Here is a 16,440-nt window from a genome sequence, read left to right as displayed (position 1 = left end):
GTTCAGTGACATTTTCATAATTCAGGTCTGATTAGCAACTTGGTAATAAGCACTTATGCAAGCCTGGCACCCTTTTACAGCCAGAGAACCTCATCTAAAGGTACAGAGACATGGCACCCATCTTTTATACCTCAGAAACCCACTTGTCTTAAGGTTTTCAATTATCTATCTTCTCTATATGGGCAAACCTAGGCTATTAGTATTACCTACTAAAATAGTAAATATTTAAAAGTCCTTATATCAAAAAATGTACTTCCCTAACCTACTTAATACAGGTGATGTGTATGGGATATCAATAGCAAGCACTTCTGTCCAAGTGCCTTGAAATGTACAAGACCTGTAGAAGCCTAAACAATATTTCATAGTTGTCTCTGCTGACAGAGGCAGAGAAAATCAAGCATATGCCTTTACTGGGTCAGCAATTTCTGAAACTTTTTTAGTTTCACTTGGGCCAACCAGACCTTTTTCAGTAGAAAAGAAAGGGATGTTTCCCAAAGGTAGCCACCAGAATGATTGTTTTTTTGCATGTATGTGCACACACAAATGCAAAAAACTAATTGATGTCTAGAAAAAAGAAAAAAAAAACACTCCACATATATTTTTTTAATTGGCCTATTTATATTTGTTGAAAGATGTACATGTAGGTATACTTAGGAAGGATTTGAAGCCAAAGGTTTGACAGTTCATTCAGCAGCTAGACTCTTGAATTTCTGCCCATAAAGCAAATTCAGCATGCACAAATTTCACACACCATAACCAGCCTGCACCTTATAAAAAGGAAGCAATGCTTATGTTGACCCCATGTCTCCTGTGTCCTTAGAAGATGCGTGGAAGGGTGGTTAGCTGTGAGTCTTGGTGGGCTCCTGGTCTGCAGGCTCTTTCTTCACCCAGCCCTGTGAAACTGTCGGCACATCTAGTGAGCCATGTATCTTATTTACCCTTCCATTTGTACTTTTGCATCCAGCAGTGAAAATACCTTTCCATAAGGTCCAACAGAATTATGCGCTCATGAAATCATTGCCTCTTCATTCCAAGACTGATGAACCCACTGACTGTGAGTGTGCGAGCAGGCTGTGCCTCCCACCACACCAGGACCAGTGGCGGCCCGAGAAGGACTGTGAAGCCAGAGGCAGCCATCCACTGAGCCTGGGAGTGTACTGCACAGCAAGGCTTCAGACGACTATATAGAGAGCTGGCGGGCCTCAAAGCTCTCGCTGTCATTCCCAGCTCCCAACTGCTGGCACAGATGTCCAAACTTTATTGCAGAGATGAGTTTGGAGGCTGCAGGAACAGCTAGAAGTGTGAAGGAAGAGTCAGACATTGGCTCCAGTGCAGGACATGGCTATTATGAAAAAGGAAACGAGAGAAAGGAAGAAAGCAAGCTGCCTTCAGAGGCTGCAGCCACTACTGAAACAGTTAAAATCATTAAACACTTTCCTAGTTTTTATTCCCCCCTTGGAAAACTGCAATAGATGCCACAAGACTGTCCCTGGAGGTTCTCTGTGACCAGAGCTAGGGAGGCCCAGCACACATGGCACAAATGTAATTTTTTTCTTGGGGACAAATGAAACGCCCTGGGTTAAAAGTTGCATCAGACATAAGTGCTCCCGATGGGACAAATGCTCTGCTGAAGTTTCAATTCCAGCCAAGAGACAATCCACAAGGTTATTTAGGAACATGTACCATGTCTTACAGCATGTTGTGAATGTGCAAGTATGGGACAGCTTAGCAGGTCTTTGAGGAAAACAAAACCCACAGCAGTATAGTAATATGTGTGCTCTAATATGTGTGCTTCTAATACGGGCAAACACAGCTACTCTAAAGTTATATCCAAACACAGTATTTGGAGTTAAAACATGATGAAAAGGCACAAGCAACTGACTACTTAACATAAACAGTCTAAAGACTTGGCTACTTAAAGAGTAAGACCTCTGATCTGCCACAGAGTACACAGACCCTTTTGCTGTTACCTAATAAAATCTTGCATGCAGAGCGCTGTTACCTAAACAACCTAAAAATAAAGTAGCAGAAACTGTTGCCAAAATCTAAGTTGCATGCAGACTGCATGCAGCACTTGTGAGCACTTTCTAGTACCTAAGGCAGTGTGGTCCTAGGAAGAGTGCTAAAACACAGTACAAGCACATAGCACACACATTACCAAACCCCCTGTGGAAAGAAAAAATACAAACGAAAAAACAGGAGCACAGACTGAGGAAACAGCTGTGGTACAACCTGAGGTGGTGTCTGGCTTGGCTGAGTAGCAAAGAATATATCAGCTTGACTGGAGATATCCAACCAATGTATGATTTCTGCAAGGACAACCAGCTTATGAGGGAGAAAAAGGACAAATAATGCTAAGCATCAAGATTCAGAGGATATAAGACATACCTTTAAGTATATCTAGGCTAAGAACAAATAGTTTTGACCAATTCACGATACATTGGAAACCTGCTGAAAACCCATTTGAGACCAGAGCTATCATAATTTCCTTGCAATTTACTGATAATTTGCTTCCAGTATAACAAATCCACTTTTCCTGCCTACTACATTAACTACTACAGCTCTACCATTCTCACACATTTACCACATATATCTCTTTTGATTGGGCTATTAAATACTGTTTTCTTCTCCAAAGTAAACAACCCCAATCTGTGATTATTTTACAAATTCATTAAATTTTGATAATTTTGTCAATATTTGTTTTCTGTGAGTTCTCGCACTGATTGTAACTCCCTTCCCCTACACTTCTTCCAAAAATTCCTGAGTTTCTTATATGTCACTTTCATTTTAATTAGACATTTAATGTCCAGACAACATGCTAATATATCTTGTTCACCATGACTAAAGTTATAGTGTAGAAGTATATTGAATCAGCTATTCCAGTAGTATAATGTGTTTTCATAGTAGAAAAAACAACTTTAATTTATAAACAACCACTGCATATCATAGCTCACAATTTTTCTAGTCTTCTAAGTAGACATCCTCAAAATAATTTCTGATGATTGAAACTAAAGGAATTATGGTCCCTTATTTTAGTTAATCCTAGCATAATTTTTGTCAATATGAAAATTTAAATTGCATATCTACTGTTTGTGAAACATTTTGCAGCCTCTTACAGCTTTCAAATTGCCTCCAGATTAAAACTCATTTTTAATATAAAAAGTGAAGTCCAACATTTCTATGCCTTTACTGTTAAAGTAGTCACAAATCATTGCTCAGAATGCAAATTACAGATGCATAATACCAGTATTGTCCGAAAACGGCATTCCTTTGACAAGGAAACTGTCAAAGCAGCACTTTGTTCTAGAGTAGCATGCCTTGAGTATGAGGTTCTCAACATAATTCTCTACCAAGTTCCTAACTAAGTTTGTATAAGAAATTTTGCAAATTTAAAAATGTAAATGTTATAGACTAGTTAAAAGCAAGAAAAAGGAATAATGACAAATAAACAGCATTTTCAAAGATTGGAAATAAATAAAGCACATCTCATCAAACATCTCTATACCTTGCCACAATTCATGCTGTTTTTTCCTTTGGAGAACCTGGATAACATGCAAGAAGAGTCCATTTTGAAAAAGTTAGTCTGTAAGTGTTGGTCTTACCACCATGGGAAGCAGAAGAATGAAGTAAGTAGGATAAAGTTAACACATTAATATTTACATGAGTTCAGATCCCATATAGCTTTAATCCTCTTCAGTGACAGGCAAACCATCAGAGAGGAGGAAATGAGACTTCAACATTAATTCAAAATGCCTGGTATAACCTTTAGAAAATAATTCATTTTTTTCTTTCTTTCCCTTCCCTGTTCTCCTTTCCATACACCACAAAGGCACTTTTCTGGTTCTTCAAAATTAACTATGTCTTTTTCAAGCTTTCATTTAAATTTGGAGAAAATGTCCATGCACACTTTATGAGCCCTAAAGTACACATGTGGGACTTAATCTCCTTTCAAACTCTTTGTGCCTCATTTCTGTAGACTTAACTGAACTAAGAAGATTGAGTCAGGATTAGCTTCTATTCACCCAAAATACCAGTGGGCAAATGTTAGCAGTCACTGCCTGGGAGTTCCAGGTGAACTTTTCAGTAACAAATCACCCAAAAAAAGAGACAAACAGGCCTAAAGTTACAATAAAGGTCACTCACCAATTATTTTAGACAGAGGAGTAAAGAATTATTGTTTCAATATAAGAAAACAAAGTGGACAAGTGGAGAAGGGAGCGGTGTGAGAGAGTCCCAAACATTAAATAAATAGGACTTAATATTAAAAAAAAAAAACATTGTGAAGACTAAAGCTTTAGCGAGAGGGTTTTTTTTTTAATGGTTCCTTGGGGCTACATATTGCAATAATTGTTTGTTCTACTGGGCTATGTCACATTTCCCCAGGCAGGTGAACTGCAGCTTGCAGTGTTTAGAAAACTGCATCTGGGAGAAGAATCAGTTAGAGCAAATCTGGCCTGGATTAGCAGAATCAAAATGAGATAACATAATGTCTTTGTCTCAGGCAGGACATTAAAGACAGAAAAATATAGTGCCCCAAAGAACTGAACATACTCAGACCCAGACCCAAATAGATAGAAGCCAGCTTATCTTGCTGAGGGTCTTTAAAGGTCGAAATTTTCCTTATACAGTGATATCTTATTTCTAACCACATCAGAATAAGTTCTTCTTCTTTCTGAAAAGGTTTTCTGTTTACCTTCATATTGGTTAGTGTGAAAGAGTGTATTCATCTGCATCACTCTCATAAACAAATCTTAATGGCTTCCAAATGTCTTGTCTTTTATTAAGGACAGGCATCTCTTATTTCTCTGTAGATCAGGCGCTGCAATAGTACATATACACAAAAATTAGGATAGCCAGCCCCTCCATAGGGTCAGACACAGGAATATTACTGAAATTAAGCACTTGCAGGAGAAGTGTTCTCGTACTCCAGGTAATGTGGCATGTCATGAAGCAGGACTGAAGCAGTGTTTCTTGAAGTCAAAGGTGCAGGCTGAAAAACAAAAACAAGCAATCACAGATTCCATTTCTTGATGAATAGATAAAATATGTTTATTCCACTTAATTTCTGCTAAAAAAAAGGGAAAAAAGGAATAAAAAAAGCCTAAAGCAAAGCAGTCATTCTTATTTTAATTTCTTCTATCTTCACTATGATCAAAGAAGTTCCATCCTTTTAATTTCTTGTCTGGGACTGACTTCATTTTAAATACAACCCAGCAGAGTACTCAGTTGCCAAACTGCTGCATTTTTAAACATTCTAAATAGGACATTAGTTCTTAGCATGAATGTTTTGAAATCTGATCAACAAGCCGTTTCTCAATACATTAGGCAAAGCAAGCAAAATTAGGCTGTTTTATGTCAGGTACTTAGCACAAATCCCTTAATAATGTGTTTGAGTGCAGAAACCATTAATAAATGCATAATTCCCTAAGACAGGCTTGATTAATTAAGTCATATGTGTATCCTTCTAATTAAAAAAAGAACATTAGGCAGATGAGTGGAATTTCTGAGTACAAAATTCAAAGGCTGTTTTGCTTTTATTTGAACAATGAAAGAAAAGCTGCTCATTAATATAGCTGCCAAAAAACCAGCAAGAGTGCTGACACAAACCCCCCAAACTCTGACTTGTTCAAAACAGCTAAGTATTTACTCACTCATTTGTAGTCCAATTTTTAATCAGGTAGCTCCATGATTAATCCAGGCAGTTCAAATTACAAAGGCAGCTGGTGCTAATATATACATAAATAGATGATATGTTGGTTGCATTTCTTCCAGTAAATTGTTTAAAACCAAATACTCACAGGTTTTTACACTCTCAGGAAAAACTATTTTATGAAAAAATAACACTCTAATGGTTGACCCTGGCTCTTCTCAAGCATGCATTTTACTGATGTGTGGACTGCACATTTTGGTGTGATAACATAATTTGTAGCAATACTGAAACAATAGCTATTTTTAAATGCATAGCTTTTCTTGTAAAATAATTAGCTTTTTGAGGTTCCTTGCTAAAACAAGTAAACAAAACCAGAAAAAGCAGAAAACATAATGTTATGAGACATAACAGGAACATAAAAAATTCTGCTAAGCTAACAAATACTGTTAAGCATAAAAATTTGGCCAAGGTGAATTTTAAGGATAAGTACGATTATAACTAGTCAGCAAAATTTGGTATAATAATGCTACTATGCCAAATAAGGTTTTGCAGTACTGGCCCTGTTGAAGATAAATGGTAAATTTAGTGGTTCATGGGTGGGCAAACCTGGTACCTGTCAGACACAGACAACAGACTGATCTGCAGGATTAATCCCAGCTGGGAAAAGGACTCCACTGCTTTGAGTAGGGGGTTTGAACTTCATAAACTTCAGAGATCATTCTGTGACACAGGCCCTTGAAGCATTGCCCTAATTACAAGAACACAATGTCCCATGGCTCTTTAATTTACAGAGAAGTGCCTTGATTTTGGTGAGAAAATAACCAGGTGTGTAAAAGCAAGAGGGAAAACAGTAAGCAACAATGACTAAGGAGCAGAGACTGATAGACTTGATATAGACTTGATGAAATACATTGCACCCATGGGACAGGATGGAGAGAGGAAAGGAGAAACAAGGGTGTAGACGTGATTTGACTAAGACTTATGAGCACCCCAAGAAACTAACAGATCCAATAGAGGTGGCTAAGGGCTTGAATCTCATGGCCTGAAAGATGCTAAAAGTTAGATCCAATTGAAAAGCCACTGAATTCGTTTCTCTAAATGCAGCCATTGATTCAAAGGGATTAAGTATTTTAATTCTTCCCTGCTATATCTTAAACCATCAACATAAGCAACATTCCCAAATAAAAAGCAAAGCAACCCAGCATAAAACCAGCCAGAAGGCTGCTGTATGTAGTCCTAATTGGTTGGTGCAGCTTGACTTCCATTCCAGGCCTTATGTCTAGACAATTACATAATTCCAACAAGAGTGACAAGGCTGAAATAAGGCCCACCATGACTGCTATTTTCTCCCCTGGGTCTTCCTCTAAAAGAGAGTTGGGTACAACGACTGAGAGAGTGGCTGAAGCTTAGACAGGGTGAGTCTGCAGATATGAAGACAATATGTTACTGCCACTAAATGAGTGAAAGATGACTAGCTGTGTTGGACATTTCTAAGAGGTTACATATGGGCACAATTGTTGTGCAATCTGGAATGTGACTTTGAATTAAGTGGGAATGCACTTTATTAGACAAGTAAGAACTGCACACAGCTCATCATCTGAGTTCCAACTCCCTGAGTTGCAAGTCTGAGATTTCCACTCAGAAACAGATACTTGAGTACCTTTATCCAAAAAGACATACAACACTGCACTTGTCCTTGCCTGTTTTTGCCATAACATATATTCAGGCATCTACCAGAGTTCTTAGTAGACTGATACACTGATACCACTCTAAAAAATCCAGTAAAGAAGAGTTAAGCCAACAAGACATTCATCGTAAGACAACAAATCCTGTTTCTAAGAGGTTGGAGAAATACAGAGAAATCTACAGAGACAAGATCCTGGAAATGAGCAAAAAGAATATGTACAGTAAAAATTATGTTGGAAAATGCTTATATGAGGACAGAGTGTTGTTACAAGAATCAGACTTGAAAACAGCTTGCCTGTTAATGTGGTCAATAAATATGGTAGGAATGACAGAGAAAACAAACACAATCAGTCTAGATTTAAGTGTTTAATAGTAACTCTTGTAAAAAACAGGCTCCAGCTTGGCCTCAGTTAGAGACAAGGAAAAGAAAATAAAGTTTCCGTATTCTAGAGGGCTTTGAGCTTAATGGAATTAATTTTTGGCATGGGAAGAAGTAATATCTATCCCAAAAATCAGCCACCTTTTCCACTAATTTTTCTATCTAACACAACTCGAACTCTCAATGCCTTCCTGAACTATAATTAAATCCATGCACTAATTTCTTCCTGTAAGAAAAATGTCTTCTTTCTAATGTTTACATGCCAGCCTACTGTCTCCTGTTCTTCTAACCCTCCAGATCATTCCTGTGCTATATTTCATCTCTCATGCCCTTTGTCTGCTGCCTTCCTGAAAGATTTGCCAAGCTTAGCACACTCTCAGGAAGTTATAGCGTCTCTCATATCTCCCACTTACCAAATTCTCTCTTTCCTCCTCTTCTTTCTACTGTTGCATCCACAACTTTGTCAAAAGCCTATGCATTTTGGTTGAGGTTGTGGTGTTTTAATTTTGATTGTTTGTTTTGGTCTTTTGAGAAAAAAACTCCAACACAATGATCAGTTATGCTGCACATTGTATGCGTGAAAATGAGATCTAAAGTGGTCTGGAACCCGACAGTTTGACTGATGAGGCTATTCCTGTTTTAGGTAATCTCAGAGTGTGAAATCACACTGATTTACAAACAGAAATCAAAATCAAACCTTACTCAGAAGACAGGCATTGAAAAAACTCCAGTTGTTGTGGTGTATTTTTGTTATATTCTTTTCTTTAAGTGGTTTTGTACCACCCCCCCCACCCCGAGGCATTGGTTCAGTCCCTGCTGTCAGTCCTCCCTAATTCCTACCCCTTGTTCCAGAGGAGTCCCTGTCATTTATGTATCCCTCGATGCCCCATTGGTTTAGTTAAACTGTTCCCCTCCCCTGGAACTCCTTATTGGCTAGAACATTGTAATCCCTGCCTTATGTTCCTCCCCTGCTACTCTGTTATTGGTTCCTAGTCCCAAGCTCCTCCCTAGTCCTGTCCCTTAAAACCCACTGCCCTGGCTGTGTTTTGGTCTTTGCCTCTGTTGTATATTCGAGTTATGGATGTTTTTAGTTTTGCCCTTTTGGCACAATAAACAATCCTCGGATAAGCAAGCAAGGCCCATCTCGTCTTTTCCACGTTGATCACTCGGTGACTGCTTGAGAGATTCAGGGTCCCGAGGGAGGTGTCGCACGCCCTTCTGCTGCTCACATCCAGCACGCCATTGTGTGCTGTTGCTGCGCTGCAACATCCAATAGGTAGATTTTTGTCAGTATTATCAGTTTGCCTTAAGCATTTTTTTTCTGCTATTGCATGTCCTTCGCTCCTGCCTAGCAACTCATTAGAGTACAAGTGTATTCCCTGAATACCAATATTCTATCATAGTTTATCTTTCCTTTGGACTCAGGTCAGATTAAGGACCAGGTCCACATGATCTAGTCTTCTAAGGTCAAATATCACATCACAAAAAAAAAAAAAAAAAAAAAAAAATTGTTGAGATATAGAAGTTATCTTCTCTATCAAAAACTTTTTTCCCTTGACTGTTTCTCTTACTATCTTCTGGACCAAAAAGCTAAAGAACTTGGACAATTCAAGAACAAATTTTAGAATTAAGCACTCATTTTTCCTCTCTGTTTTTTGGTGTTTTTTAAATTATTTTTGGGGTTTTTTTGGTTGTTTGTTTCTTTTTACAATATCTCTGTTTTGTAGAAAATGCTTACAGTCCAAGTATATACTCCAGGGCACCAAAATTATTCATTTTCACTTTCCTTATATACATAAACCTTTCCTATATACATGAAGCAGCATATAGATTGGGCATGTTGACAAGCTTTAAAAAACAAGGGGAAAATATTTGTCCAATTTCAATTTAACTAAGAGGAGCATCTCTTTCCTTGCAAGACCTCGTTCTGGTGAACACTGGGGACAGATGATGCAGTGTGGACATAGAGAGACAAGTTTCCTCAACAATTACATTTTCTTCCCTTGTACACAATTCCAGTGTTATTAAATGTTTGCAGATCATTCACTGCAGGAGACAAGGGCACAGCCAATTCAGACTGAAGCCTGGAACAGGGATAAACAATGAAATTCTGGAACTCACCTAACAGCCCAGGGTCTGGAGCCAGGGCCAGAATACAAGCCAAGGCTGAAGCCAAAGACAGGAACCAAACAAGCTGCCAAGAGGCAGGACCCAAAGCCAATATATGATCCAAGGGTTGTGAGCCAGAGCCAAGATACAAGTCAAAGGTCAGGAACAGATGCCAGGGACTTGGATCAACAGTAGGCTTTAACCATTCAAAAGCTGAGGAGAAAATACAGACACCACTTTAATGCCCAGCAACTAACTACATAGGATGGCCACACATGTGACTGTGCTGCTGAAAAGCATTAGCCTTCTCTCACCCAACAATTTCTAACGGAGCCCAGCCAGCACCAAGCTCAGGCCAAAGCCAGCATTCCAGACTCAAATAAGTTGCAAACTATTGCATCACAGCTAAGTGATGGGGTAGGAGCTAATTTCTGAAAATGGCATCACAGTTTACTTGCCCCTACAGCCTTGAACCAGCTTGAAAATATAGCTCATTACACATATCACATGCATGTGGTGCTGTGTCCTTGTGTCTTTGGCAGGGTAAGTGAGATCATCCACTACTGACAGGAAATGGGATCCCTAGCTGACTGGAGATTGGAGCACAGAAAAGTTACATGTATACAAATACTTTTGAGGATAGTTTTATCAAAAAACTTGTTGCTATAAAAACAAATATTCCAATAAAGCCAGATGGCAATCTGCCCTTTTAAAATAGTCAGACTGTCATACTTGCTCAGACAAAATTTAGGAAAAAAGACAATGTGTAAATGATCCTTCTGTGCAGACACAGACAAAGAGCCACAGCATCATAATTAATTCACTTTCTCCTATAAAGTCTGAAAAGTCTTAATTGAGAATTAAGTTTTAGAAATCAAAGTAGGAGAACAGCATGAACTACCTTATCACAATCTTTGGGCAACTGGAGGAGAAGAAAACCAGTAATTGCATGCAAGCTGTAGATGGAACAAGAGTGGCTGATCTAACAAGTCAGAAAATAAGCCCAAGTGGTGGAGGAATGAACTAAGACAGATAATCAGAGCCCATTGCACTGATGCCTCCAAAGCTTACTCAATTACAATGAGAAGCATTGATAAAATAGTGTTGTCTAATTTGCCCTGATTAAATACCTGACATTTCCCCAGACTTCATCCTCTCTTTATTAGGTTTGAAATAAGTTTTAATGAGATACATATATTCCTTTAAATCAGCCTTCAGTTTTTATTTTTCCAGATGCAAAATTTCAGGCTTTGTAGCAAGAAACGAGTTGTATATTATTAGCATCCAAAATCATCAGGAGTCGTGGTCTTCCCTCTCTTCATGTTTGCATTAAACATCCTGCTGACCCAGGTGAGGTAAATGACTGCTTATGAAAGCAAAAGATGATGTTTTTCACTCCATTTTCTTTACAAATAGTTTTTAAATGCATGAAAAGGTGAAATAAGTTTGTTTTAGAGATTACAGTAGTTTCTATAGTAGTTCCTTAGGCAGGAGAGTAAGAGATAGGGTTGTGAAAAATATTAATCTTAAATAGGTAGGATAAGGGAAAAAACTTAGAACTATTCATGTTTTGAAACACGTTAGAAAATAAAATTGATAGGGCATATAAATCAAATAATGGCTGTTTCTCTCGTTTGCTAAAAAACCCCAAAACACACTTCTCAGACTTCAAAACATTTAAAGCTTTAGGCTTTCATGTGGCTCACTAGAAAATCAGCGCATACTCTAAGACAAGTTTCCTCAGTGAAAGAAGCTGTGAAATGATTGCAGAGAGGTTTCCAGCTAAAATATTGGGGGTGAGGGGCAGAAGGGAAAGACACATCCCTTCTTTAATTTTTTTTTCTTTTTTTGTGAGAGTGCTCTGAGAAGATGGTTGTAATTCTTCTCACCAAAGAAGCAATACTGCTCAGATACCATTACTGAAGTCCCTTTCTTTCCTGTCCTTGAAGGTTTATATCTTTGTAGTTAAATACTGAAAAAGTATCTACTATCAGTAGTGGCAATACCAAAAATTATCAAGTATTTGTTGCAAAGGTGTCAAGCATCTCCTGAACAGCACTGTTAAAACTTTTTTTGCAGACTGAAGAAATGTCTACATGTTGATAGGGATGAGTCCTGTAGAGGGCTAATACACTTTAGAACAGCTAGAAAGGATTTACTTAGGCCACCCATAAAGTGAAAAAGTGTAAAAGTAGTTTTTATCTTGTCATTTAGCCTGAGGTCTAAAAATATTTCGTGATGAGGTTATGACACGTGTCCTACAAGCAGAAGCTCACTTCTTTACAGGGGAAGTACCTGGCTGTTATTAAAGCTGGATGGATTGTTAACAACACAGGTGCCCCTGTAATTTCACAGCTGCCTGGAGGGTTCATCAGGTATCTCTTCATTTAAACATCAGCGAGTGCCTGGAGGCAAAACCATATGGGATGAAAAAGGCTGTCTCAGTAAAGCAATTTCTTACTTGTAAATCCTACTAATTTATGACCCTGTGTTAATTCCTTGAGCTCTTTGAAGAACTATTATATAAATCTTTTTAACTGCATTATCATCTCTTGCACACAAATCATAATTTATTCTAAGGACTTCAAAGGTCATCAGTTATCCTGACTGCAGCTCCAGACTGACATGGCAATCCATTAAAAACAGACTTTTACCAACAAAGTTTTTCACTTTAAATTGCCAGATGACTGAAACTGTTAAGAGGTCACTTTCAGACAAATAGTCATCATATTTTTATCATCTTTAAAATCCTCTGTTAAATTCTACAGTCTATTAAGACAGTAGCCATCTTCCCCATGGCCTCTATTATTCAAGAATTATTCAACAACCTCATTATGATATGTAAATGTATATTTGACCTTGGTGAGTTCCATCCTCAGTATTATCCCAAACAAACTCTTAGAATGGAGCACGCATCAAAGAATAAGTTCCTGGTTTGTAAATATATTCAGAAGAAAGGCACCCTTTTTAATGTATTTCAAGCAACATTTCTTTGTTGTTCAAAAAAGATCTTCCTGCTTCATATCTGTTTATACCCCTGGTTTGAATATGCTCTCTGTATCAAAAGGGCAAAATGTCTATAAAAATATTTTGAGTGTTTATCATACAAAGTCCGAAACATACCTCCAAAGGAACTGGAAAAATGTAACAATAAAAAAAAATCCCAAACAACAACAACCACCAACCAGAAAAACCCAAAAATGAAAAAAGAAAAAAAAAAAAAAACCCAACAACAACAGAAAACCACCAAACAAACAAAACCGAAAAACCTAAACAATAAAAAAAACCCCAAAAAATTAAAAAGGCTTCAAATCTAATCAAACAAAGAGGGATTTACCAAATGGAAAAGGCAGCTGTAATGGCTGAACTATTTTTATCAGTATTCTAACAAATAACACCTCCTGTGCTTTAAATATTTAATGTGAAATCCATGGATTTATATAGCTTACAAAATGCCAGAGGCTTATTATCTTTACAGATTGCATGACAGGAATATTCATATAATTTGATTCCACTTTTTAAGACAACAGGAATTCCTCCAGGTGCTAATGGTAGATAACTTGTGTGCTGCTTCAATAATCTACTAATTATAGAATCCCTCAGGTAGAACAATGTCATTAATCTGATTAAATTATTTATATTTCTGGAAAGCAAAATCTTATTAGGTCCTTGGCATTTGACTGTGTATATTATGCAGCTGTGTTTGCAGTTTATGGTGTGGAGAAAAAAGATCTATATTTTACCTAACCATCAATGTAGCTGGAAAAAGACCAGAGTCTCTTATATCCTAATTTACATTGCTGTTCATAAATTCCAGCGCATACCCTGCATTGCATAGGTTGTCCATTTAGAGCACTATAACACTTCAGAGAATGAAGGTTTGTTGTAGGCATTTATTAGGCACCTTATCTTCTCAAGAGTAAAATAACAACAGACATGGATGGATTCTCATCCACCCACTTCATGGTAAGCACGCTAACACTAGTGAAATTATCAGACACTGTAATGTAAGATCAGGATCAACCAACTGCCAGAATTAAAGCGAGGGTTTTAGTTTTCTACTAAATATAGGAGGACCAACAAAAGCAACATATGTTTGCAGAAAGCACAGTCTGATCTCACTTCAGTAGCCTTGATTTTAAAACAGGAAGGAGTGTAGGGGATTGAGAGCTGGTATTAACTTGTAATTTAGCACATAATAATGACACTGAAACTAGATTAATTTTAACTTAGGGAAAACAGAAATTTTGATTAGTTCTTGTAGCAGATACTTTCTGCTGCAAGCATCATCACAACACATGGGATAGATAATGTGTTTTTTTATAGAGAAGCAAAAATTTCCACTGTCATCTCTGTACACCATTGTGCAATATATCTAACTTCTACTCTGCCGCATGCCTCCATTTGAAACTTATCTTCCTAAATTTCCATGACAATTAGACAAGTATAACCAACATAAATATGTTCCCATAGTAAAGCAATAAAAAACAACAGTAGATTTTAGTAATTTAAATATTAATATATTTAGAGATTTCTTAAGGATATGGTTTGGTGTTGCACCTGTTTTAGCTGCTTTATCATACAACTTACATGTACAATAATTTACTGAATAATATAAAGCTGTCTCAGTAGGTCTTTATTCTGCTAACATTTATTTACAATCAACATAAATTCACATCCATTCACAGCTACAGACAGGCTTAAATGTTAGCAGTATCCCTTCAAGCAACAGATTGCTGTTCTGCTTTTATGAAAAACATCAACTCATGATCATTTATCTTCTTGCCCTTCTAAACTTCTAGAATATTTAAGTACAAAATAAACTCTATAGAAAAAAGTTGAGAACACTGCTGTCCCATTTGGTGACTATTAAAATAAATGATCTAACAGTTCCTTCTTGCTTTAAAAATATATGAACTTCTACATTTCAGATTTTGCCAAGAATTCTATTTTTGATATTGGAAATAACTTGTACAGTACATACTCTATGTAGGCAGCCATTCTAAATATTGTAAAGCATTATTATAAAACATTGCAAGTCCTAACATTACCGAATAAACTAGAGGGTTTTATTCCTTTATATGAATTACCAAGGATTCTTGCCAGTGCATTACTGTCCATCTATCAGACTTCTGAAAAGGGATTAGAAGAAGCATCTTCACATATTCAGCTGCCTCTTCTAGCAAAAAATAGTTTCAGTTTGTGAGTCATCTCACTTTCTGGCAACAATAACCCAAAAAAAGTGTGATGACATATTTCACCTCTGTACTACACAAATCTGGTCATATAAAATGTAGGATGTTCATCACAGCAAAAGTGAGAAAGAGTCCTCTTCACCCTTCTATAGCAACTCCTGCAATGTGTCATAGCAAAAGGTCGCCTTGCATAAAGCACAGTCTTTGTCTCAGTCCAAATTCACTTCTAGTTGATCTGGCACAGTATAACTGAGATTAAATAAGCATCAACCATTTGTACCATAAGAAAGTTCAGTGCTCTTTTTATCAACAAGTTTCTGATGTGCTTCTTTAGAACAGACTTTCCCAGGGGAAGGCAGTTTGCATGGCCCAGATCTGAATGATCTGGGTACCCTAACTAGCACGCTCCTGTTGATTATGTTGGCAGATTTCCTTAAAATCTCTTAAGTGACATAAATGCCTGTTTTTCAGACACGTCCTCTTGAGTGATTGCCAGAGGAAATTTACAAGCCATCCTGAAAAATGCTAAAGTGATGAGTCTTCCATCTGCCTTAAATCACAGGGGTACTAAGCATGTTCCCACAATCAGTTCACTGCTCAGTTGGACAACATTCTCAAGGTTTGATGCTTTCTTATGCATAAGAAAGTCCTCTGCAAAGAATGAGATATGTAGATACAAGCACATTATTTTTGTGATCATCTTCACCATTCCTCAGGCCAAGTATGTCTGATTCATGTTTGCTAGATAGGGCATGCATCTGTTAAATAGGCAACTTTATAGAGAAGATAAAAAGCATGCAATATCTCAACTTCAAGTTTAAAGACCTCATTTTCTCCTTCTCTACAGCTACTGTCGTATCACAAGGCTTTGTCCAGCATATGAAATGTTTCTGCAAAATCTACTGCTACATGTAGTGATAAAGATCCAAGTGGGTAGAAAAACAAGATTATTCAATGCTGAATGAGTAATAAAGGCCTGTTAAAAGCTCTCTGCTGAAGGATTTGAGAGTCTGCTCTAGCAAATACTCTTGTTTTCCTAGGTCCACTAGCCATCAAATTCCAAAGCAATGACTTTCTTCTACCTCTAAGATGTTATATCACACATCAGAAGACATATTGAGATTCAGAAGGCACTAAAACTAGCATTGGTTCCTGTAGCTGTTAGTGGGAAGGAGAAGATTATAAGAAATGACAGAATCACCTGTAGATAATGCTGCCACATTATTCATAGTTCTCAGGGCAAAAAGGATTTTGGCTTAAGTTATCATGCCTTCTTATCTAATTTGAATGGCTCTATTTCAGTCTTTTTGTAGGAAAGATAATGAACTTCACCAGGAAGATAAATACAAGAACCGTGTTATTTCAAAAAAATTCTAAGGCTCCACTTACAAAATTAAATTTGCTTTTGCCCTACACAAAGG

The sequence above is a fragment of the Anomalospiza imberbis genome, chromosome Z, assembly GCF_031753505.1.
Source record: "Anomalospiza imberbis isolate Cuckoo-Finch-1a 21T00152 chromosome Z, ASM3175350v1, whole genome shotgun sequence".
NCBI classification, from domain to species: domain Eukaryota; kingdom Metazoa; phylum Chordata; class Aves; order Passeriformes; family Viduidae; genus Anomalospiza; species Anomalospiza imberbis.
This window is presented reverse-complemented; position numbering follows the sequence as displayed.